General features: G+C 39.5%; 1 protein-coding gene across 2 annotated transcripts in view; it reads right to left on the bottom strand.

Moving 5' to 3' along the window:
- Positions 1–12124, bottom strand: part of LIN28B (lin-28 RNA binding posttranscriptional regulator B) — a 109271-nt gene extending 97147 nt beyond the window's left edge. Inside the window, exon 1 of one of the 2 annotated variants that reach the window (XM_035296412.3) lies at positions 12000–12124. The gene's annotated coding sequence lies outside the window, so the exon portion shown is untranslated. Of the gene's footprint in view, positions 1–7531; positions 7888–11999 lie in introns of those variants that run through there. The other variant, XM_008994834.6, reaches the window with a different exon arrangement.
- Positions 12125–25119: the final 12995 nt, after the last annotated feature.

Here is a 25119-nt window from a genome sequence, read left to right as displayed (position 1 = left end):
TAAATGAAATATCAGGAGTCAAATAATTCTTCAAATGCATGAATACTCCAAAAACAGCCACTCACATTTTATACAAGTATTTATATTGAAAAATTTTTGGTAAAATATTTCATTTAAGAGTTCATTAAGTTTTCTTAGAAAACAAAAACCTACACCTATAAAATCCTAAAATACACTTCTCTGCTCCTACACTAGAATAATCTCTGTTCACCATTTAGATCTCTACTTAGAGTTCTTTTTCATACTGTTCCATACTGAATACATCTCCACCATGTAATAGTCTACACTGTAGTTCATTATAACACTCCATGAAAATGTTCTCTCCCAACTGAAATCTATGCTCTATGATTAGAGAGGCTGTGCATATTTAGCTCATTATCATAATTCTGACATTATTTTGTGTCCATTATAAATTTTGAACCAATGACAAGGAATTCCTGTACCTGGGTTGATTATTCCTAGGCTGACTTTTATAAAAAAAAATAACGTTCTGTTCAGAAAATGTTCTGTTAAACCATCTTTTCATAAAAAATAATTGCATAGACAATCTCTTACAAATATAATATACATATGTTACAAATATAAAATGCATATATACAAAACAATTCCAATTATTTTATTTTAAATATATGATTTACTGCTATAGGAGTGACTAAATTATAAAAAAATTCTTAAAGTCACACTTCCTATTAAAACATATAACGATATTCTTCTCAAATACATTATATATTGTTCATTGTTAAAATCCACTGTTGCAACTAAAAGTAAAGGAAAATGATTGCTATTGTGAATTATATATTGTAATTCATTTAAAAATTGCCAGCCAGTGTGGTGGCTCATGCCTGTAATCCCAGCACTCTGGGAGGCCAAGGCCAGTGGATCACTTGGTCAAGAGTTTGAGACCAGCCTGGTCAACATGGTGAAACCCATCTCTACTAAAAATACAAAAATTAGCCAGGCATGGTTGTGCATGCTTGTAATCCCAGCTACCTGGGAGGCTGAAGCAGGAGAACTGCTTGAACCCGGGAGACACAGGTTGTAGTGAGCTGAGATCCGGTCATTGCACTCCAGCCTGGGTTACACAGTGAGACTCTGTCTCAAAAAATAAAAATTGAAAATTGCCAAGCTGTTTGAAGCTTACAGAATAAAGGAACCAATAAAAATAAAATACTACTGGCTGGGCACGGTGGCTCACGCCTATAATCCCAGCACTTTGGGAGGCCAAGGCGGGTGGATCACGAGGTCAAGAGATCAAGACCATCCTGGTCAACAAGGTGAAACCCCGTCTCTACTAAAAATACAAAAATTAGCTGGGCATAGTGGTGTGCGCCTGTAGTCCCAGCTACTCAGGAGGCTGAGGCAGGAGAATTGCTTGAACCCAGACAGCAGAGGTTGCGGTGAGCCGAGATCATGCCATTGCATTCCAGTCGGGGTAACAAGAGCGAAACTCTGTCTCAAAAAAAAAAATACTACAACATTTCACATTACTCAGAATTTTACTTCAATTCACATCATGTTAACTTTTATTTCTAATACTAAAAAATGCAAAAGTTACTTTAAGTTACAAAAATGATTTCACAATCAAGAATAGTATTCACCATAAGAAAAATTATTTCATTACTTATTCTCATCTCCAGAATTTTTCAACATTTTAAAAAAAAAGATAATTTTTTGTTTCTGTTATAGTCAGTATTTTCTAAAATAACATTAAGTGTAAAGCACATTCTAACTTACTGTAATAAATATTCACCTTATGGTTTAAAGAAAAACTAATCTGTAGTACATCTCAACTATCACTGAACTACATTCTTTGGAAGGCAGCATAGATTTTTCTTTCCTAGCTAGAGAAAATGTTTTAAAATAACACTACTTAAAATCATATAGCAAATATGTTAATATTACATTAACACTAGAGTAAAACCTGAAGCACAACACTGACATAAATTGACTATAACTTTAAATATAACATATACACACATCAAATAAAATATTATAGGAAGTTCAACACTGAAGTGAATGTAAGTACTTTATGAAAGCATTTTCTTACACTGTCCTCTTAACATTTAATATCTATCAACCTTACTCTAATTATTTTTTGCAGTTAGTCAACAGGCTAAATTCAAATGCTGCCTCAGTAAAATCACAATAAATTATTTTGCAATGTAACTGAACATCCTACTTTAATCATAGATGTTGCTCATGAACCCTCAATCATACACAGGAATAGAAAATCTAAACAGAACAATCTACTTAAAAGTAAGAGAAATAGTTACACATGACTTTCTACAGCTTAAAAATATTAGGTTATTAGAATTTGAAAACAAGAAGCTTTACATTTGGTGAAATATTTTTTAAATTATCAAGAGAACAGAAAATTTTGTATTAGAAAAAAAGCTGCACTTTTTATATTTCATTTTTTATAAAGTATATGATTTAATTTATAATATATCACACGAAACACTCAACCTTAAATCAGAGGGTAGTATATGTGACATTGCTGAATCATGGAGATAAATTTAACTTTTTACACCATTTTAACAAATAGATGTTTTATTGGTTTCATATAAGATACGGACAGCTCCATCACTCTCTTCAAATACTGTAACAAATTTATTTTGGAAAATAAAAACAAATGAGTAGTAATTTAAGATGACTGGTATATTTTCAAAATTGTTTAAAGGCAATATTATGGCACCAGATGAGTTGGTAAACACAATTCTTTAGCTTAAAAAGTTGTAACAGTTAAGCCACAGCACAGTTTTGCTAATGTGTTTGTATCTTCCAACATATGAAATAACAGTATTATGTAATCACGCTCACCGCTCATTGTTAGATCACAGTAAAGAAATGTAAAAGAAAGCACTAGTGGTTTCAGATCAAAAAGATCAAAACAATGGCAAAATTCCTATCTTAAAGGTAATCACATATATTTTAAAGGCCCACCATAACTTTAAGACAAAACTTTAAAGTGGTTTTTTGATATAGTAAACAAAAATGATTCCAGGTAAAACTGAACACTTCTATTTAATTACAATAATAACAAGAAAATTTTATTTGACATACATTTTAAGTTTTAATATACAACATTATATTAATGGTTCAAAATTTATATCATCACCAGAGATTAACAACTGAGAACTTTTAGTGTATTCTAAATATTTTCAGTAAACATTTTAATAAAGATAAAGAGATACTTTGCAAGTTACTCATCCTTATAACACTGGGTGACCTACTGATGTAATAAATGTAACACCAAATAAAAATAATAGGATTTTAACTAGCAGAAGTAATTATAACAACAGACTAATACAAAAGATAAAACATAATTTACAGATTTTTTTCTAAAATGTTCAATACACAAAATGTCTGTTTTTTCAACCTATACAGTCTAGAACATTTTTGTTAAAATGATTTTGTAGAGTCTGAACAAACGATGCATAGAAAAATGTCCGAAAAACATAAACATAGTATTTCAGCTCTTGCCTTTCCAAATAAGTCTGTAAAAGTAATACTGATCTGAAAATATCTAGAAAATTGTAAACATGTTTTTCCACCATTAGAACTGGCCACTCAACATTAAGTCCTTTTTTTCCATATAATTAAGCTTTTGTTCTGCTAAGGAAAAACTAGAAACTGATTGCTTGAAAATAAGCTTCATGCCCTTTGTCCTGATTTGTCACCTTTGACCCTTAATTTGATGATCCTGCATATCAACCCATTCTGTTTTTGTAAGAATCAAATAAAAGTTCTATGCTTAAAATAGTATTTTTTTACTGATATAGTAAATGGATTACAACATACCTTTTCAGGTAATTTCTACAATGGTTTCATACTAGTATTCATTTCATATAATATAGAGCACAGTAATATTTTAAGCAATGAAAGCCTGGTGTTTGTCCTGTTTCAAACAATAGGAAATTTCCCCAAAATGACAGGTCAATATCATTATAATTTCAAAATTTATATTCTTATTTTAAAAATTATTTAATGTTTTTAAGTGGAATTTATTTCATGATTTCTAATTTGATTGTTTGATAATCACATATTTTGATGTTGGTTTTGATAATGCCAGAATATGAACCTAAATCAAAAATTGCAAATATCAAGTTCATACTCTACCTTACAGTAGTGTCAACAAAAATTGTAGTTTCTGAGTTAAATCAGTAGTTGCTTAAACTGGTTTTATAAATCTTGTCATCATTTACAAGTGGCAGCTTTCAAAGAAACAGAAAACCTCTAACATTGATCCTACTGATTTTACTGACATTATTCAAAATTAGTCTACACACTAAATTAATATACTTCAGGGATAACATTTCTCTATCAAAATTTCTGATGATTCCAATTCAACTAGGTGAAAAGCAAAAAAATAAAAATATTTATGAAATATATATGCATATATTTCCTATGGTCATGATGCTATTTGAACCCCTACACAATTTCCATGTACTGTACAGTTTTCAGTCAGATTTAGCAGTGACCAATATGGCTGTCTTGATTCAGCACTGTGGCCAGCGACTTTGTCAAGCATCATTGTGTCAGAGAAATCCAACACAATAATGTACATGTATACAAGTACATGGTGGGCAAGTTTGTCAAAACAGTAAGATTCTGCATTTCATATATTCCAAGACTTATACATATAAATCAACCTTAAGTATCTGAATGTAAAGAATTTCCATTGTTCTTCTTGGCAAGCTAGAAATTCCTTACTTTGTGGTTCATCAAAAACAGTAGTTATTTTGTAAAGAAAATACAGTCCCTTTAAAAGGCAAGAAAATAAGATACAGGTTCAAAAGCATTTAAACAACAAAACTGAATATATGAGAATTTTAAAATTATATTCTACTGAAAAATACCAAGTAAGAAAACACTTCAGTTGTCCAAAAATTTGTAACACCACTATCTTATCAATAATTTAATTACTTCTAAATTGATTAATCTCTGTATCCCCATTTCTTTTTTGAAGTCAACTCAACTGTGGATTAAGATAAATGTTTATAGATCATTTCCTGACCTGAACTTGCTAATAGTCCCCAAATGTGGTAGCTGTGCCTAGCACTTCAATTATTTTTAAAGAGACAGCAGTCTCACACCTGAAGACTGTTATTCTTACATGTTTTATTTAATAACTTATTTTTTCCTTTAATCATGATGTGTAAATTATGACAGCAATGTATCACAAATCCCTAAAAATGTTACCATATCAGATACCAAGCATTATCAAACTTTCAGGCAGGTAAGATCTGTTAAATCTTCTCTTTCCTCAGAGTAAATAGGGGAAAAAAAAGCAAATCTTAAATTCACTGTATTTTGGAATTTACATGTGCAACATACTTAAAAATAAGTTATTCTGAAGACTAACTTTGAGCACTGCTATTTTAAATCTCGATTTGCTTCCCTTGCAAAGATTGACCATATCGTGCCTCACAACCTATAAGATTTTTTAATTTAAATCTTGACTAATTTTACAATAAACTTCTTACTGTTTCTGAAAGAAGTCTAGCAGAGAACATGTATAATAAGACACCATACAGTCTGACAAGGATTAAGGAGAATATAATCATTGAATCATTTGGTTCCAGATCTATTAACTGAGACGCACCTATAAGCAGTTACCAAAAACCAATATGCTTTACAAACCAATCCAATTACTTAAATTTTTATGACCTTATATTGTCAAGCAAAGATTAGCTGATCCCACTTGCAAAATGGAAGTCAAATAAAACTTTGTATTCATTGGTAATATAGCCCCTTCCCCACTAAGTGCTAGAAGAGGCCTTGTGTCAGTTTCATTTATAAAGCTCTGTAGGAAATTAGACACACTGGATTGCTGTATTTCATATGCAAAGATAAATAATTTGAGAAGCAAGAACTTTCCATAAGATGGACAAGGGTGTATTATTGAAAATGGAATACTGATTATTACATTCCCTTTGTTAATTTATCACACAACTCCTCTATAAAATCTATACAAATCCACAGCAGAAGAAAAATGGCATAAATTTTATAACAAATTTTATATTTTTGAAATACAAATTGGCATATATTTCCAAGAATTCACCCTTAACTTTTAAAAATTCCCTGAAAGCTTTCATAAAACTGTGATGTTTTGTATTTATTGTTGGACATAAAGGGGGCTTTTTTAAAAAGCACTTTTGCTTTATTATCTAAGTAAACATGGTAATAACCTGCACTAAAAAATGAAGCATTAAGATTTTCTTGATTAAAAATCACCTTAAGTCATATCTTTTCAGCAGTTTTGTAAAACGTTTTAAATTCATTCTAATACTAGTTGTCAGGTGTATTTTTCACTTCCACAGTATTTGTAATAGAGAAATAAAAAACTACAATAGAACACGAGCACAATTTATTTTTCCCTTGCATTAACAATAATAGGTATAAAAATCTTCAGTGGATTATTTAGGTCCATGAACAGTAATACTACTTGGCAACCTTAAAAACCTAAGTATGAAAACAAATCCACAAAGAACTGAAGGGAACTCAAGGAAACACAGGCACCTAAGATTTCATTCAGTGTTACATGAAACAATTCAAAATGGCGGACTTACTTACATTTAAGAAATTTCCGCAATAAGGGCACTAAATACATACTGTTAAATTTTACTCGAAAACACTTAATATTTACCAACGTGCAATTTTTAAAAAAAGTTTTTGGAGTACAAATCCTCATAAAGCACCCGCATCCAATGTTCCAGTCAGTAGTCAGTCAATGCTCCTGCAAACGTATCATTTCTTCTTTGGTCTTTCCTTTTCAAAAACAACCTAAATCCAAGTACGTTCTCCGTTCTGCTCAAAATCCTTAATTTTAATTCATGAATTTACATCACCGACACCGAAGCAAAAACGATCCCCGACGCCTGCCCGGTACAAAGCAGCTCTGTTTGCGAAGCGCAAAAGGGAGGTGCGCACGCCCCCTGGCGGCGCGGCCCCGTGCGTCCCACTGGAGCCCGCACCGGCCGCGAGGACCCGCCGCCGGGACCGCAAGCCCGCGCCGCACCACTCCATAGCTCCCGAGTCGCCAACGCCCCCGCTCTACCCCGCCCCGCCCCGCCCTACCCCGCCCCGCCCCGCCCTCCCGCTCCGAGCCGGCTCCGGCCGCCCGGCAGTAGCCGCAGCAGCGAGACCCGGCGGCCGCTCTGGCGACGCAGTACCCACGGCGGGCAACGACCCAGCAGCACGGAGCGGGGAGAGAAAGGTGTGAACCCGGAAGTACATCGACTGCCCGCGTCTTAGTGGCAGCACCGGGGCAATAAATCAGGGCCGGCGAAGGAAAGACGCCGCGCGCCGGTTCCCGAACCGCAACTTGCTGCGAGACCTGTCACTTCCCCGCGGTGCCCAGTCCTTGCCCCTCCCTGGCGCTCGCGCCTCCTCTTTTCTTCCTGCTCCTCAGCACGGAGCTCCCCTCGACGTTGCTCACGTGCCAGACTCGGGACCGCGAGCGGCGTCCGCACCCGCACGCACACCCGGCCACGCTCGCACTCGCGCGCCCGCGGGGCCGGCTGCTTACCTCCGGGGCCTCATGGTCGCGTCGCTAGCCTGGGTGTGAGGGGGGAGAGGGTGTGAGGATGTGTGTGGCGTTCAGTCCCGGAGGACGGGGCGGAGGAAGGGGCCTGGAATCTGTCACTTCCTGAGGGAGCGCGGCGGTCGGGAGACCAGGGAGGCGCGCGGCGGGGCCGGGAGGGTCAGCACATTGTGAGCCGGCAAGGGGACGCGAACAGCCGGGCGGCGCGCGGCCACTGGGCGCGGAATCTGCTGTCGCCACCGCTCCGCCGCCGCAGCCCGGCGAGTGGCGGGCGCGGGGAGGAGGGGGCTGAGCCGGGTGGGGGAGCGCGGGGCGCGGCGGCGGCAGCAGGCGGTTCGACTGGAGCTCTGCGTCAGCCGGCGGCACGCGCACACCTGCCCGCCGCCGCTCCCGGCCGCGTCATTGGCTGCCGGCGCCGAGCGCGCGAGATTGAACCTTCCATTCATTCCAGGGTCGGGCGGGCACGCGCGGCCGCTGTGGAGCTTTACAGCAGGCGCCCCCGACCCCTCAAGGCGCGTCCCCGCGCAGGCCGTGGGCGCGCACGGCCGCGGCCGCCGTTTGTTCTGGTGGAGGCTGCGAGTGCCTGGGCCTGGGACTCCCTGCTCTGCGCGCGGCGTCAGTCCCGGAGGGGAGCTCACATGGCGGTCCCTAGGGCGCGCCTGGAGTTAGGCGGCGCGATGTTACTCCTTGCTCCCCAACCTGACAACCTTGGTGTGTTGAAACTGTTAAGGTACCAAAATTATATCTGAAGCCCAGGTTCGTTTTTCTTTTACTACAGATGCTCTGTACATCATTTCGAACAGCACAATTCCAGGTAATAATAGTAATATATTTCAGAACCCAATGAGCATCGTAGACAATGCCAGAAATTTGGGGAACCTAATGTCAGCTGTTCCTTTTCCAAAACAGTAAGATATTCAATGTCAAATTAATAATCATCACTCAAAGAGCCACAAGATGTGTGGCCAAAAATACTGTGACACACATATATTTAGTCTTGGTATTTTGGTATATGTTCCCAAAATATTACTGCTTTCTGTCCTATTATTTTCTACCTGACAATTTTATACTTCTTTCTGATACTTTGGATAGTTTCTCATTAGACTCTCAGAACTAAACAGTACCGGTCAATCATTATCTGACCAGCTACAAAAATCGAATGTAGCCTTGTAATCTGGACTGTTTTGTAGAACTGTTTAAAGGAATTAAATATTTCAGCAAACTAAAAATGTGTTCAAAACTTTAAAATATAGGATATAAAAAAAATTAAAAGTGGAAGAGTTTTCAAGTGAAAACACTTTCATTTGAAAATGACTATTAAAGGCCAGTTTACTGGCTACTACTGTATGACTAAAAGGCAAATCAAACCGTTGCTGTGTGATGATGCATATTCTCCCTTCCAATTTCTGGATTAGGATCAAGAAACCAGTTTATCTATCAAGGGTAACCACAATCTAGAAAAAACCATCTCTAGCCTGGAAGTGAGATCATTGTAGACAAGCTGATCAGAAGCAAAATCCTTCTGTGACCCCTCCTAAGAATTTCCACACTGGCTACCACCTTCAGCAAATTCCCTAGATGGCTGCTCAACTTTCCATTGAGCCAGTGGAGTGAATACTACTTACTTTAAAGATGCCTTTTCACTGGCAAGTATATAAAGTATCTCTTACATTAAGTAAGTAGTACAGAGGATTCTTTCAGATACAATTCTTAATTATAATCATTGTATCAATTTACATTATGATTCCAAATATAATTCAGAGGAAAAGGATGTGGACATTGATTATTAGAAATGAAAAACAATGATTAATTATATATCAACATCTGAAATGTGATATACTTTGACTTTAAAGCAATATAGTAATTATTTATGAGTGGGGCTTACAAATGATGCACTTCTAGAATAAACCCTATTTTTTTTTAATAGCTATGGGTTTTTTACGTATCTTGTAAGCCTTTCAGCATTTAAGTGTGATGTATAGTTATGCAATACCTCTTTAAAGTCCTGAGAAGAATTGTAAACAGAAAATAAAAATTAAAACACAACCCATAGTTGGTATCCCAAGCACTCAAGAGGTCATCTTTCTTTTTGATTTCAAACTAGTTATCATCATGCCATCATGCTGCTGTGACAAAAATGAAAAATGGGACATTATAATATTTAATGTATTATTTTATATGAGGTATCTAAAAGGGGAGTGATGAACATTGATAGGCTAAGCATTTATTAAGGAATATGTTGGCATGATTAGAAATGAATGAACAGCCATAAGAAGAAAGGAATTTATCATTTATGTATGGCTCTTGCAATTTCTTTTTCTTTTTTTTGAGACAGGATTTTCCTCTGTCCCCCAGGCTTGTAGTGCAGTCTTGGCTCACTGCAGCCTCCCCTTCTGAGTTCAAGGGATTCTCGTGCCTCAGCTTCCCTCCACCACCATGCACAAAAATAATAAGCTAATTTTTGTATTTTTAGTAGAGACAGGGTTTCACCACGGTGCCAATTCTGGTCTCAAACTCCTGGCCTCAAGCAATCTGCCCACCTGGATTTAAAAATTGCTGGGGTTGTAGGCGTGAGCTACCATACCTCACCTTGGCAATTTCTTTCTAAAAGTGAATCCTGGGACCAGGCGCAGTGGCTCACGTTTGTAATTCCAGCACTTTGGGAGGCCGAGGCCGGCAGATTACGAGGTCAGGAGATCGACACCATCCTGGCTAATACAGTGAAACCCTGCCTCTATTAAAAATACAAAAAATCAGCCAGGTGTGGTGGCACATGCCTATAGTCCCAGCTACTCGGGAGACTGAGGCAGGAGAATCGCTTGAACCTGGGAGGCAGAGGTTGCACTGAGCTGAGATCTCACAACTGCACTCCAGCCTGGTGACAGAGTGAGACTCTGTACCCCCCTCAAAAAAGTGAATCCTCCTACCTGGGGCCATGGTAATTTATTTTGCTTTATTTCCAACCCCCTGTTTTATAGAAACTCTGTCTCGCTCTGTTGCTAAGGCTGATGTACAGTAGCACCCTCCTAGCTTACTGCAGCTTCAACCTCCTGGGCTCAAGTGAAAATCCATCTTCAGCCTCCTGAATGGCTGGTACTACAAGCACCTAATTTTTTGTTTGTTTGTTTTCTGCCTTTTTTTTTTTTTTTTTTTTTTTTTTTTGTCTGTAGAGACAGGTTCTTGCTGTGTTGCCCAAGCTATTCTCAAACAGCCTACGGAGGTTGCACCAAGCCAAGACGGTGGCCCTGCACCCAGCCTGGGCAAAATGGCCACCACTCTCTACAAAATGATATCCTTGTGGCCTTGGCCTCCCAAAGCACTGGGATTACAGGCATGAACCACCGGCTTGGCTTCCTTTACTTTTAGAATATGTCTAATAATTATTCCCAAAGGAACAGGCTCTGAGTATCTCCAATGACTGTATCAGTTCCTGGCATATGATAGGGTGTAAGAAGTGTTTTTTAATGAATACATGAGAATGCACCCTGATTATATTTTCAAGGAAATACTTAGCAAGACATTTAGAAAACATAAAATACAGTGTTTTGTATTTCTCCTGCTCTTTGTTTTTTATGACTGGAGTATATGCAAGCAAATCCCAGGCATCACGGCATTTTACTTATGAATTACAAGTACTGAGTGTTATAATGTTGAAAAACGAGGCTTTTGTTTTTTAGTCTTGCTCTGTCGCCCACACTGGAGTGCAGTGGCCTCGGCTCACTGCAACCTCTGCCTCCCAGGTTCAAGCGATTCTTCTGCCTCAACCTCCTGAGTAGCTGGGATTACAGGCGCGCACCACTATACCCGGCTAATTTTTTGTATTTTTAGTAGGGACGGGGTTTCACCATGTTGGTCAGGCTGGTCTTGAACTCCTGACTTCGTGATCCACCCGCCTCGGCCTCCCAAAGCGCTGGGATTACAGGCGGGAGCCACCGCGCCCGGCCACTAGGCTCTATATATTTATTGCACTACATTAAAACAATTTGAAAAATAAGAGTTGGCTGGGTGCGGTGGCTCCCGCCTGTAATCCTAACGCTTTGGGCAACGGAGGCGGGTGGATTACTTGAGCCCAGGAGTGGGAGAACAGCCTGGCCAGCATGGTGAAACCGATTCTACAAAAAATTACGCTGGCGGTTGCCTGCAGTCCCAGCTGCTGGTACTCAGGAGATTAGCAGGGAGGCGGAGGTTGCAGCGAGCGGAGACTTCGGTCCTGCACCCCAGCCTGGGCAAAATGGCCACAGCTTTTCTACAAAATACTACCTGAGCATGGTGATATACGCCCGCGGTTGCGGCTATTGGGGAGGCTGAGGTGGGAGGATCACCCGCCCGACCGGGAGGCAGAGGTTCTAGTGAGCCAAGATCGCGCCACTGAACTCCAGCTGGGCGACAAGAGTGAGATCCTATCTCAAAACAGAAAGTAAGACAGAAAAATAGAGTTAAAAAATCAACTGACCTGGCGCGGTGGCTCACGCTTGTAATCCCAGCACCTTCCTTCAGAGGCTGACGTGGCGAGTCGCTTGAACTCAAGAGTTCGAGACTCGTCTGTGCAAAATGGCGACCCGGCTCTTCACAAAAAACTTCGCTGGGCGTGGTCGGCACGCCTGTGGTCCCAGCTATTGGGGAGGCTGAGGTGGAAGGATCGCTCCACCAGGGGGGCGGAGGTTTCAGTGATCCCAGATTGCGCCGCTGTACTCCAGCCTGGGCAACAGTGAGATTCTGTCTTTAAAAAGAAGAAGAAAAAGAAAAGGAAGAAAGAAAAATAGAGTTCAAAAATAGCTGGCCAGGAGCAATAGCTCACGCCTGTAATCCCGGCACTTTAGGAGACCGAGATGGGCGGATCGCTTTAGTACAGAAGTTCCAGACCAGCCTGGGCAACATGATAATGTCATTATATTTGCTTTATAGGGTGGCTGAAACAATATGTATTGTCTCACAGATCCGGAGGCTTTGGGTCGATTCCGGACTGTGATGATAATCTGTCCCATGCCTGTCTTCCTGGCTTCTGGTAGACTCGGGCATTCCTTAGCTTGTAAATGGCTGCTGCTTGTGTCATCACATTGTCTTCCCTCTCTACTTATCTGTCCCCATACCCCAATTTTTTCTTTTCAGAACGCCAGTCAGATTAGATTAGGACCCACCTAATGATCTCATCTTAACTTGATGAACTACAAGGACCCTATTTTTAAGTAAGTCCACATTTACAGGGACTGGGGGGCAGGACTTCAGCATCTTGTTGGAGGGATGCAGTTCAACCCATAACAAGAATCATTGTTAGAAACGGATGATTTTGCGTCTTCACTGAAAAGCTAATACCATTCCCTAGAGAACTGACTTGCTGCACATAGAAATCGGTCGCAAAAGCTTGTTTTAGAATGCTACATACCTATCGAAAATATGAATTATTTTCAACGTTAAACTGTTAATAAAGCCGGACACGGTGACTCACGCCTCTAATCCCAGAATTTTGGGAAGTGGAGGTGGTGGTTGCAGTGAGCCTAGATCGCGCCAATGCGCTCCAGCCTGGGCGACAGAGCAAGACTCCAGTCTCAAAAAAAAAAAAAAAAAAAGTTAATAAAGCAAGCACTGTCATCCAAATTTTAAGGTATCTACTGAGCATTCCCTTGCGTACAGAAGAGGAAAATGAAAAATGAACAGGAAGTTTAACATTCATAAAAATTTTTGGCCGGGCGGGGCAGCTCACTTCTGTAATCTCAGCACTTTGGGAGACTAAGGTGGGCAGATCACCTGAGGTCAGGAGTTTGAGACCAGCCTGGCCAACATGCTGAAACTCTGTCTCTACTAAAAATGCAAAAATTAGTCGGACATGGTGGCAGGCACCTGTAATCCAAGCTACTCTGGAGGCTGTGGCAGGAGAATTGCTTGAACCCGGGAGGTGGGGGTTGCAATGAGCAGAGACTGTGCCACTGCACTCCAGCCTGGGCGACAGAGCAAGACTCCGTCTCAAAAAAATAATAATTCATGAAAATTGTGGCAAACTTGTGTTTGCCTGTTGAACTGGCAAAAATCCTAAAGTTTGACTATAACTGTTGGTGAGGCTAGAGGTAGACCCATACTTTGATACATTGCTGGTGGGAGTACCAAGGGGGCACAACATTTAGAGAGGGAAATTTGGTGAAATCGCTCAAAATTTTAAATATACTCTGTGACCTAGCAATCTCTTTCCTGGGAAATTATCCTACAGATATAAGTGCATCTTACACACATGCAGCAAATGATGTGTATACCTGGATTGATTTTTATAATAGCAAAGGAATGGAAATAACCTGAGTGTCCACCTGTAAGGGCTGAGTAAATAAACAATGGTACATTGAGATGTAAAATCCCTCTGTATTTATATGGGAAGAGCTCCACAACACATTGTTAAGTACAGGGAGCTGCATGCCAAACATCACATATGCTTCGTTTTGTGGAGAAAGGAAGGGGATAATGAGAATATATATGTTATACTTATTTATATACTTATATAATATATTTAAATACAGAAACACTCAGAAAGATATATGAAAAACTAAACGATTGCCTATTGGGAGCAGATAAAGAGATCAGAATGGATGAAAATAGGGGTGGGAGCAGGATTTAATGTATATTGTATAGTTTTGATTTTTGAACTATGTGAATGTACAACATTTTAAAAATTTAGTGAGAACAATAAGGTATGGAAAACTGTTGATGTACTCTATGAAAAATGCCTTTAAAAACCTATATTTTGAAAACTTAATTGCTAAAACAGATAACCTCAAAAAAATGGATAGATGAAGCAAATGTGGCAAAATCTTGATAACTTATCTGGGTAATGGATATATGGCAGTTTATTGTACTAGCCTCTCTAGTTTTATCTATGTTTGCACATTTTCACATTTTAAATGCTCTCTCAATCATCAAAATTTATGAAATTTCATAAGAGGTATTTTTATAGTGTTATTTTAAAATTGTTAATGGCTAAATATTCTAGGCTCAGGGGAGAATCTATGTAATTCAGAGCTTTAAGGTAGGTGCTAGAAATAGCCATAAAGCCTCCTGTGAATAGATAGTCTTGCCAAGTATGTAGACCAGGAAAAGAATAATCCTTGGCAGAATAGCTATTTATTATTACAGTTCAGTCATACATAGATCTACAGAACCCAGCTTTTTAAAATCAAACTTCTTTATCCATCTCCAATGTCTGAAAGAATCATTATTGTTCATTTTTTAATTTTTATTTTAAAATTTCAAAACTGTATTTTAAATTATTAGAGCCATGGTGTGAAGGTTTTATCTTACACCACCATCAATTTAAAAAAAATGTATTATGCACACATCTCCGTAGACAAGATAAAAATATCTTATCTTTCCATTCTTCTTAGGTTCATTAGCCAGGACTGTGTAAATTAGACTAAGAAATAATGCAAATCTTCATAAGATAATGAAGAACTGGATAAATAGTTTCGTTTCTGTGTTTTTATACTAGGTTTGATGAAGAGTGGAGAGTCTTGGGAAAATGTGATAGGACAAAAAGATCTGAGCTAAGAGTGGTAAACTGGGAGAAATTTAGTGTGTTCTCTTTGTTTGGATTCCCCTCAGCATTCTTCCATCTTCAGAAATAAAGATGCCCCTTTCCCCCAAGTATAGGAAGGGCACCTCTCATATGAGGGTCTTATGACCTGTTTCAGGGAAGCAGGGCAAGGTCAGAGAGTCCTAACATCTGCATTTCTCAAATTCCTTCAACTGAAAATATTCAATTGCACCAATGTACCACACTTTAGGGTAGAATGCTCTGAACCCCATCACCTCCAATTACGTATATTTATTTATAGATTGTATGCTTGTGTACTATAGTATATAATTCAAAACATGTACAAGTAGAAATTTAAAAGAATGAGATTTTTAAAAATTGTAATTACACGCTTCCCATTCCTCATTGGATAATCTTGTATGCTTATCACACTTGGAGGCTTTGGGCATCCTATCATTGTGGCCAGGAACATAGGCTAGAGGTCAGAGATGGTGAGCAGCCCTAATCCTACTCTGCTAAAGCTTAAGGCATAATCAGAACAGAAAGAGTGCAAATTAATAAGATATTTATCCCCACTTCTGGAAAATTAAGATCTAAGACTAAATATAGGTGCATTAGTATCATTTTTGTATATTACAGTAAAATAATAATTTAGTCCCATGAGGGCAGGTTTTTTCCTTATTTTCTCTGGCATATGTACACAATAAATAGTTGTAGAATATTTGAACTGCTTTCATCTCATTATCTCAAGCCTTCAAGACATAAAATGATTTATTAGCCCCATTGTATAGATGTGAAAACTGGTATCTTAAGTGAGATAGGTGGGCTTTTAAGTAAAATAACTAGTGTTCAAATTCAGATGACCTGATGCTTAATGCAGTATTCTCTGTGGGCTTTTTCAGTCTGACATATTTTTGTTTCAGATTTTTAATTGACAAGTGAGGAACATCTCAACAATGATTTTTTCATATATATCTATAAAATATTTACATATTCTTACAGCTAGATCCAGTGGCTCACACCTATAAATCCCAATACTTTGGGAATCCAAGGCGAGGGGATCACCTGAGGTCAAGAGTTCAAGACAAGCCTGGCCAACATGGTGAAACCCTGTCTCTACTGAAAAAAAAAAAATTAGCTGGACATGAGTTCGAGACCAGTCCAGCCAACATAGTGAAACCCCGTCTCTACAAAATGAAAAAAAAAAAAAATTAGCCAGGCATGATGACTGGTGCCTATAATCCCAGCTACTCGGGAGGCTGATGCAGGAGAATCACTTGAACCCAGGAGGCGGAGGTTGCAGTGAGCCAAGATTGTACCATTGCCAGGCTGGAGAGCCTGGGTAATAAGAGTGAAACGCTATCTCAAAAAAAAAAAAAAAAAAAAAAAAATTACATATTCTTCCTCCATTCCATAGACCTCTTAAATCCTCAGATTTTAATCTTAACTTTGCTTGTAATACCTTGTCCATTATTCCTGTAATTGGATAAAAGTTTAAAAAAGTATATTATTTAAACTTTTCATTAATTTCATAATTAAATAATTCTAACACTTATTAAATGGTTTATTTAAATTAGTATTCTTATGGTCCTTTTCTATTTTAAAAACATTTCATCCTGGCCAGGTGCAGTGGCTCACACATGTAATCCCAGCACTCTGGGAGGCCCAAGGTAGGAAGATCAATTGAGGCCAGGAGTTTGGGATCAGCCTGGGTAATGTAGTGAGACTCCCATGTCTACAAAAAAAAAAGTTTTAATTAGCTTGGTGAGGTGGTGCACACATACATCCCTAGTAACTTGAGAGGCTGAAGCAGGAGGATTGCTTGAGCTCAGAAGTTCAAGGCTGCAGTGAGCTAGGCATGTGCCACTGCCCTCCAGCCTCAGCAACAAACTAAAACCCTGTCTCTTAAAAAAAAAAGTTTATTCCATCATCAATCATTGACATGCAATTAAAAGAATGAGATTTTAAAAATAAAATTGTAATTATATGTTTTCCATTCCTCACTGGATTATCTTCTATGCTCATCTCACTTTTTGGAGGCCTTTGGCTTTGAGTGTCCTGTCAATATGACCATATATACAGTCTGGATGCCAGGGATAGTGAGCATCCCTACTCCTCCTCTGCTATTGCTTATGAGCATATTGAGAAAAGAAAGAGTATAGGGCAAAGTTATGGCATGTTGATACAGACATTCTGCTGCCATAAAGAATAATTTAATAGAAGTAGAATTAAACGGCCGGGCGCGGTGGCTCACGCCTATAATCCCAGCACTTTGGGAGGCCGAGGTGGGTGGATCACGAGGTCAAGAGATTGAGACCATTCTGGTCAACAAGGTGAAACCCCGTTTCTACTAAAAATACAAAAACTAGCTGAGCATGGTGGTGCACACCTGTAGTCCCAGCTACTTGGGAGACTGAGGCAGGAGAATTGCTTGAACGCAGAAGGCGGAGGTTGCAGTGAGCTGAGATCATGCCATTGCACTCCAGTCTGGGTAACAACAGCAAAACTCCATCTCAAAAAAAAAAAGAAGTAGAATTAAAATAGTAAGGTTGGGTCAGGCGCGGTGACTCATGCCTGTAATCCCAGAACTTTAGGAGGCCGAGGTGGGCAGATCACGAGGTCGAGAGATCGAGAACCTCGATCCAACATGGTGAAAACCCGTCTCTTCTAAAAATACAAAAATTAACTGGGTGTGGTGGCATGTGCCTGTATCCCCTGCTATTAGGGAGGCTGAGGCAGGAGAATCGCTTGAGCCCAGGAGGTAAAGATTGCGGTGAGCCAAGATCATGCCTCTGCACTCCAGCCTGGTGACAGAGCAAGGCTATGTCTCAAATAATAATGATGTCACCAATAATATCTAACAAATAATTCCTATCTGAAGTCTGATACAAGTGCTTTACATGTGTACTTTTATTTAATGATCACAACAAACATCTTGGTACAGCTGCTAAATTTTTCTACAGGGGAGGTTTTTCCAAATTGTGCAGCTGGTAAGAGGCAGAAAAGAAGCAAGGAATGATCATGATCTCAGATTGTACTTCTTGATTTGTTGCTTCTACTCAATGCTGAAATTCTTGGGGCTTGATTCCCACACAGAAATTACAAATTTGAGACTACACCAAATGCTAGCTTTTGGTCTGGTAGGGAAGTTGAGACTTTCCCTCTGAAGATTCAAGTCTAAGTCTGCTGAAATGAATTGACAAAAGACAGATTTTTTTTTTTTTTTTTTTTTTTTTTAAGAGATGGAGTTTCGCTCTTGTTATCCAGGCTGGAGTGGAATGGGGTGATCTCGGCTCACCGCAACCCCTGCCTCCTGGGTTCAGGCAATTCTCCTGCCTCAGCCTCCTGAGTAGCTGGAATTACAGGCACGCACCACCATGCCCAGCTAATTTTTTGTTTTTTTAGTAGAGACGGGGTTTCATCATGTTGACCAAGATGGTCTCGATCTCTTGACCTCGTGATCCACCCGCCTTGCCCTCCCAAAGTGCTGGGATTACAGGCTTGAGCCACCGCGCCCGGCAACAAAAGACAGATTAACAAGAGAACAACCAATCAAAATTTATTACATGCATAGGCACAGGAACCACACAAAGTATGAGTATCACAGAAGAGCCAGATGATTAATGTCTCTGTAGCATAGAGAAAGGAATAGAGGCTTGGAGCATGGCAACAGCTTATAGGAGGGAGAGAGAAAGAAAGGAATGGTGAGCAAAGGCTGTCTTTTATGCAGATGAAGCCTCAAATGTAGAAGCCTTTAGAAAGAATTAGCTGGGTGTGGTGTCATGTGCCTGTGTTCCCAGCTACTCCAGAGGCTGAGGGAGGAGAATCGCTTGAACCCAGGAGGCAGAGGTTGCAGTGAGCCAAGATCGCGCCTCTACACTCTGTGATAAAAATTTCTGTGTTAGACATTTAAAAGCTTTAGATATAGCCAGCCACGGTGGTTTACATCTGTAATCCCAGCACTTTGGGAGGCTGAGGCAGGTGGATCACGAAGTCAGGAGTTTGAGAGCAGCCTGGCCACATAGTGAAACCCCCATCTCTACTAAAAATACACAAAATTAGCCAGGCATGGTGGCGATCACCTGTAATTGCAGCTACTCAGGAGGCTGAGGCAGGAGAATCGCTTGAACCCAGGAGGTGGAGGTTGCAGTGAGCTGAGATCATGCCATTGCACTCCAGCCTGGGCTACAGAGCAAGACTGTCTGAAAAAAAAAAAAAAAAAAAAAAAAACAGTTTTAGGCATTTTGTCTCCTTTTCCTGAAGTCAATCTTTCCTAGGTCTGAATAAGGGGACCCCTGAGAAAGCGTCTATAGCTGCTGTTTATTTCACTACTGTAGATTTTCCCACAGAATGACAGCTTTTAGGGAGCTATTTCTGTGGTCTGTAGCCCCTCTGAATAGCCATCTTAAAATATGCCATAGAAGTATATTTTGGGGTGGCATATTTTGGTTTCCTTCTGTCTCTGAATATATCTTCTGTCTAATCGTCCTTTTTTAAGATTCCATGAAGGGGAGATGACATGCACAAAAGTTTTTAACTGGGTTCAAAGATACCAAGTTTCTAAATGGTCAAGGGGCTCCTTATGCCAAATGTTGTATGTGTGTTCAAGTATACACTTTTGCTGGGATGAGAGCCCATAACCTTCATCACACTCTCAAAGAGATCCATAACCCACAGGAGGTTAAGAATGACTTAGAGGATGTGTGAAGATCAGGTAACAGCTCTCCTCTAGGAATGCCAGTGCTCACATCAATGGTAAACTGCACTTCTAAGAGATGAGGCAGAGAGAATTGTGAGTATGATTATGAATGGCTTGGCCTTTCTGGCATTCCTACTTGAGATTGACTAATTGCTGTAGAAATTAGGGATAGAGCAATCTGGAGAGAACAATAGCCATGAAAAGATATTCAGAACTTTCTTTAAAGCAACCACACAACAATCAATGAAAGTTATTCTAGAGGTGGGCTGGTTTGAAACTCCCGGCCTCAAGCAATCCTTCTGCCCCCCTCCACTTCCCAAGTAGCAGGCTCTACAGGCCTGAGCCACCACACCTAGTACTAGTAGGTCTGTTTAAAGACACTTTGTAGCAGCCCTTGACACTATTCTAATGTTTCTTCTGGAAACTGACCCAAGGGCTCTATTTGGCCACTCTACATTTCAATGTAAAATTCCTGTGCTAAACCTAAAATTAGAAATCAGGTGGCTGGTGTCTGTATTTAAAAGCCAGCAAGTTTCTTCACTTTCTCAAGTTGTCATCTCAATAACATAACAAATTTTTTTTTTTAACTCTGACTTGGACTGGTCATAACAGTGCATTAACCAATTGTTACTTGCACTGAATTGGATATGTTGACTCATCACCGCATTATTGTCTGGTTATGTCAAAAAGCCTTAGAGACTGAAATGCTTCAAAATATAGTATAAAGATCCCTGATTCCAAAGACAGACTTAGATTTGAGTCTTGGCTTGGTTATTTAATATGTCCAGTGACCTTTAGCAAATCATTGTACTTCTTCAAATCTCAATGTTCACATGCATAAAATGGGCAGATGCTTGGCATACATTAGTAGTAAGCTCTCAAATCACATTGGTTGCTTTTTTACTTCAGGGTGAAGACGCACAACACACGCATGCTCAGATTCTAAATCCAAGAGTCAAACTTAAGTTCTGCATCATCATTGTGGCTTACAGTCAGCACTGTGCTAGTGTTCCTGGGTTCCCTTTACCAGTCATCATAATATTTTAGCATTTTTAATATAAAGTGCTGCTGATAATCAGATGGCTTTTTTTGCAAATATACTTGAATTTGTCCATCAGAATGAATGTAGTCTACTTCTTAATACATATATTCCAGCACTATCTGCTTTGAATGTATTTGACACTCCTTTTTTGGACTAGCTTTCAGAGGTACCTTTCCATCCTAAGAAACCTGTCATACTGCTTTGTAGTCACAGGATATTCCCTCTTATCTGACATTTCATTTCTCTGTCTCTCCTAGGCTCAATTTCTTTCTCTTATGTCCATGCTTTTATGAGTACTATGGAGTCAATGTCTAAGAATTCTCAGAGTAGGGCTGTGATAACTGATTTGTTAGGAGTCTATGTGTATGTAAGCATCTGTCTGTTTTAAGAGTAGGGGGAGACTAAGGGATTTGGAGAGGTGGCCAGGCAGACAGGACAGAGCTAAAAGCCAGGAGAGACTTATGGGGAGCAACTAAAGTGAACCATCATTAGAGAGAGAGATGAGGGGAACTAATTAAAACCAAAATAAAGTATGGATGTTATTAATGGCACATGGAGCCAGTAACTAGTTTGTTATCACATAGAAAAAAAAAAGCCTATTTTGGGAGAGTTAATACTCCCAGAGAAATTACTAAATTGGTCTAAACTTGTATAAAACTGCTCTAGACTTAGAATTACCTTTAGGCTCATAAGAGTCTTTGGGCAGGAAAAGGATTGAGAAACATGGGGAACCTCCAAGGAAGCATAGTTTCCAACAACCACTTCAGGCATGACTAAAGAGGTAGTAGAATAGGAAGAATCTTCTGGAGAGGTTGAAATGGGATTGGGGAGGAGCAAAGGCTGTGGAGAACAACAAACAAAGGAGCTCCTCTTAAAGAGCAAAATCATGACCTAATCAAGGAAGATTTCCCACACCTTGGTCAGAAGGGCCTCACAACATCTATCTAGCAGGATTCCAGAATTGCCTTAGACCATTGACTACTGTGTGTCTCCCATTTCTCTCCCTTTCAGAATGGGAGAGTTGATTACAGTCCCAGTTCTGCCATTGTTTACTGGGTGTGGTGCAGGAAGTGAGAAGCAGATATTTTATCCCTTTGGGCCATATGTAGTGGAATCAAAGGGATTCACATTTGGACCTGATGACAGGACAACTGTGAATCACTGAAAAATCCAGAATTTCAAGCTCCATGCTGTAACTAGTTGGAATTTTTAGATTATCTTTTTTGGGAAGGTGGTTATTGATTCTGCATCTGAGAAGAAGAGACATGGCCTTGTGATGAGAAGAATGGTGGACTATAAAAGATACTTTTGATGCTCACACACATCCACAGCTCTCCTGATAAACAGAAATCTCATGTGCAGTTGGGGAGGGCCATGTACCAGTTCTACCCAATGGGTTATAGATGGAAGTGGCACATGCTTCTTATGGACCAGAACATATCATTGCCAGTATAAGAACCCTCAGTATCTTTCATGATGCTGTGACCAGCAACTTTCCAGATGGTGGGCTCCATCCGCCTGAGTCTTGGAGACTATGCAGGTAGAGTTCCCTGTCAACACAAAATTGACATGTAATAAGATTTGGCCAGGCACAGTGGCTCACACCTATAATCCCAGCACTTTAGGAGTCTGAGGTGGGTGGATTACCTGAGGTCAGGAGTTCAAGACCAACTTGGCCAACATGGTGAAACCCTGACTCTACTAAAAATACAAAAATTAGCCGGGTGTGGTGGCATGCGCCTGTAGTCCCAGCTACTCAGGAGGCTGAGGCAGGAGAATCACTTGAATCCAGGAGGAATAGTTTGCAGTGAGCTGAGATCACACCATTGCACTCCAGCCTGGGTGACAGAGCAAGATTCCATCTCCAAAAAAAAAAAAATGAGATTTAAAATGTGTTGTTTGTGCTACTGATATATTTATTATTATTATTGCAACACAACCTCATTTATTGGTGACTGCTACAGTGTTGAATATGGTAGTTGCTAATGTCAATATGTTCATTAATGATTTTTACCTGAAGTATGTGCAGTGTATCTTAATAGCATTTTGATTCAAATAAGATGCTCTGTTCCTGAAATTAACAGGAATATAAAAAATTAAAATATTTACCTCTAAGAGAAGAGTAACTTTTCAGTAATCTTGCAACTTTAAAAGTTGAAGAAATAGTATACAAAATAATTACAAACCTGGTAACTAGAGCCAATCCTGGATACAAGTGTAAAGAAGATAAATTTATCTCCCAAATCTATGGTAGATTCTATGCAAAATTGGTTGCAATAATTCCTTTGCTTGTTTCCAGTGTCTTGGGTAACCCCCTCCTACACCAACCCTCAGTTTGTCTATGGCTTATTTTAGACAATAGGGTGTTAGCAAATGGGATGTAAATACAGGCTTGAGAAGTACATGGGCAATGGGGCTTGCTTACTGGCTGCTCTTTGGAACCTGAGACTACCATGTGAAGAAGTTTGATGTACTAGAGGATGAGAGAACATGTGCAGTAAAGATGAAGCATTCCAGTTGAGATCTCCCTAGAGTAATCAGCTTGCCAATAGCCACAAAAGTGAATAAGGCCATCCAAGAGCATCCAGCTATAAGATGAGCTAGTCCAGACCGGAAGAATCACCCGACCAACTGAAAGATATATGTGAAATAATAAAATGTTTGAGGTTTTAAATTTTAAGAGGTACAGAAGCAATATGATTGATGGTTCTGTCATATAATCATTGTTTAATCTGGAAAGGATCACTTGGAGTTACCTGCTTTTAACTTTTGTCGTAAATACAACATGTGAGATAACATTTCAAAACATTAAAAAAAATTTTTTGGGGGTTTTGTTTTTGAGACAGTGTCTCACTCTGTCATCTAGGCTGGAGTGCAATGGCTTGATCTTGGCTCACTGCAACCTCTGCCTCCCGGGTTTAAGCGATTCTCCTGCCTCAGCCTCCTGAGTAGCTGGGATTACAGTTTTCCGGAACCATGCCGGGCTAATTTTTGTACTTTTTGTAGAGACAGGGTTTCACCATGTTGGCCAGGCTGGTCTTGAACTTCTGACCTCAGGTGATCAGCCCACCTCAGCCTCCCAAAGTGCTGGGATTACAGGTGTGAGGCACCACACCTGGCAAAAAAAAAAAATTTTTTTTTAACTATAGAAACCCCCCTCAGGTTTGTAGTTGATGTTGGACATGAAGATGTCTGTGCTAACTTTTAGAGCCCATTTTCAAGTTTTAGATACTAGATTATCCCCCAACAAAAATTCACAGAGGTTTCAAGGATTGCTCATAAGAATATATAGCTCAAGAAAGGCATTGGATTTATTTCATTGTACCATATTTTGAAATGTCAAGGAAAAAGGAAGATGCTTCAAAACATTGCCAAATTGACACACAGCTTTTCTTTATTTTTAGCATTAACATAAATTACATTAAACTCTTGATTTTGTAAAGTCATTATAGAGTTAATTGGTGAAGAATTCTTACGTGATAATATGCCCAGGGTCATTTCTTCCATTAGTTCTCCCTTAGTACTTAACTGAAATTGCTGTGCTTTCAGACCTAAAGACTAAGCCATGGGAGGTTGGTGTTAAAGTACAAAGGGTGTTTGGTATTTAAGATACATGGTATATAAGGGATGAACAATTAGCTCAAATTATGGGACAGAATTAAAATATGATCGTTATCTGGATTTCCATTTATTAGGACACAGTATAATGTACCTGGGGCAAGCAAATGAATTTTAAGCACTTAGCAAAGCTTTTCATAAGTAAATCTAGCCGCACATCAGAATGTATTGTAGTCCCAGCTACTGGGGGGCGGGGGAAAGGGTAGCTGAAGCAGAGGATAGCTTGAGCCCAGGAGTTCAAGGCCGCAGTCAGCTATGATCCAGCCTGGGCAACAGAACCAGACTTTGGTTCTAAAAATAAATTAATTAATAAAAAATAATTCAGCAGTTTTCTTTTTCAGATAGTAAAAAAATATCTCCTAAAGTAGGAAGAGGTGTAGGGTGAAGAATTAACATATGTTCAATCCTTACCAGGTGCCAGATTTTATTTTTAGCATCTATGTACATGATTTCATTTATATCTCATAATAAACCTATAAATTGAGCATAGTCATTTCCATTTACAAAGGAGGAATCTAAGGCTACTCATTTTATGTTTCTCAAAGTGTATTCCACAGATCACTCACACTAAATAACCTAGGGAACTTAATAGAAATTTAAATTTCTTGTGCTTAAATCAAATTTCCCTCACTCATAATTTCTGGGGCACTTTCAAGAAAACCAGTATACTAAATTATACAAAAGTGGCCAGGTGCAGTGGC

The sequence above is a fragment of the Callithrix jacchus genome, chromosome 4 (assembly GCF_049354715.1).
Source record: "Callithrix jacchus isolate 240 chromosome 4, calJac240_pri, whole genome shotgun sequence".
NCBI classification, from domain to species: Eukaryota; Metazoa; Chordata; class Mammalia; order Primates; family Cebidae; genus Callithrix; species Callithrix jacchus.
Note: the sequence above shows the minus strand (reverse complement) of the source record. Positions and strands in the feature narration are given on the sequence as shown.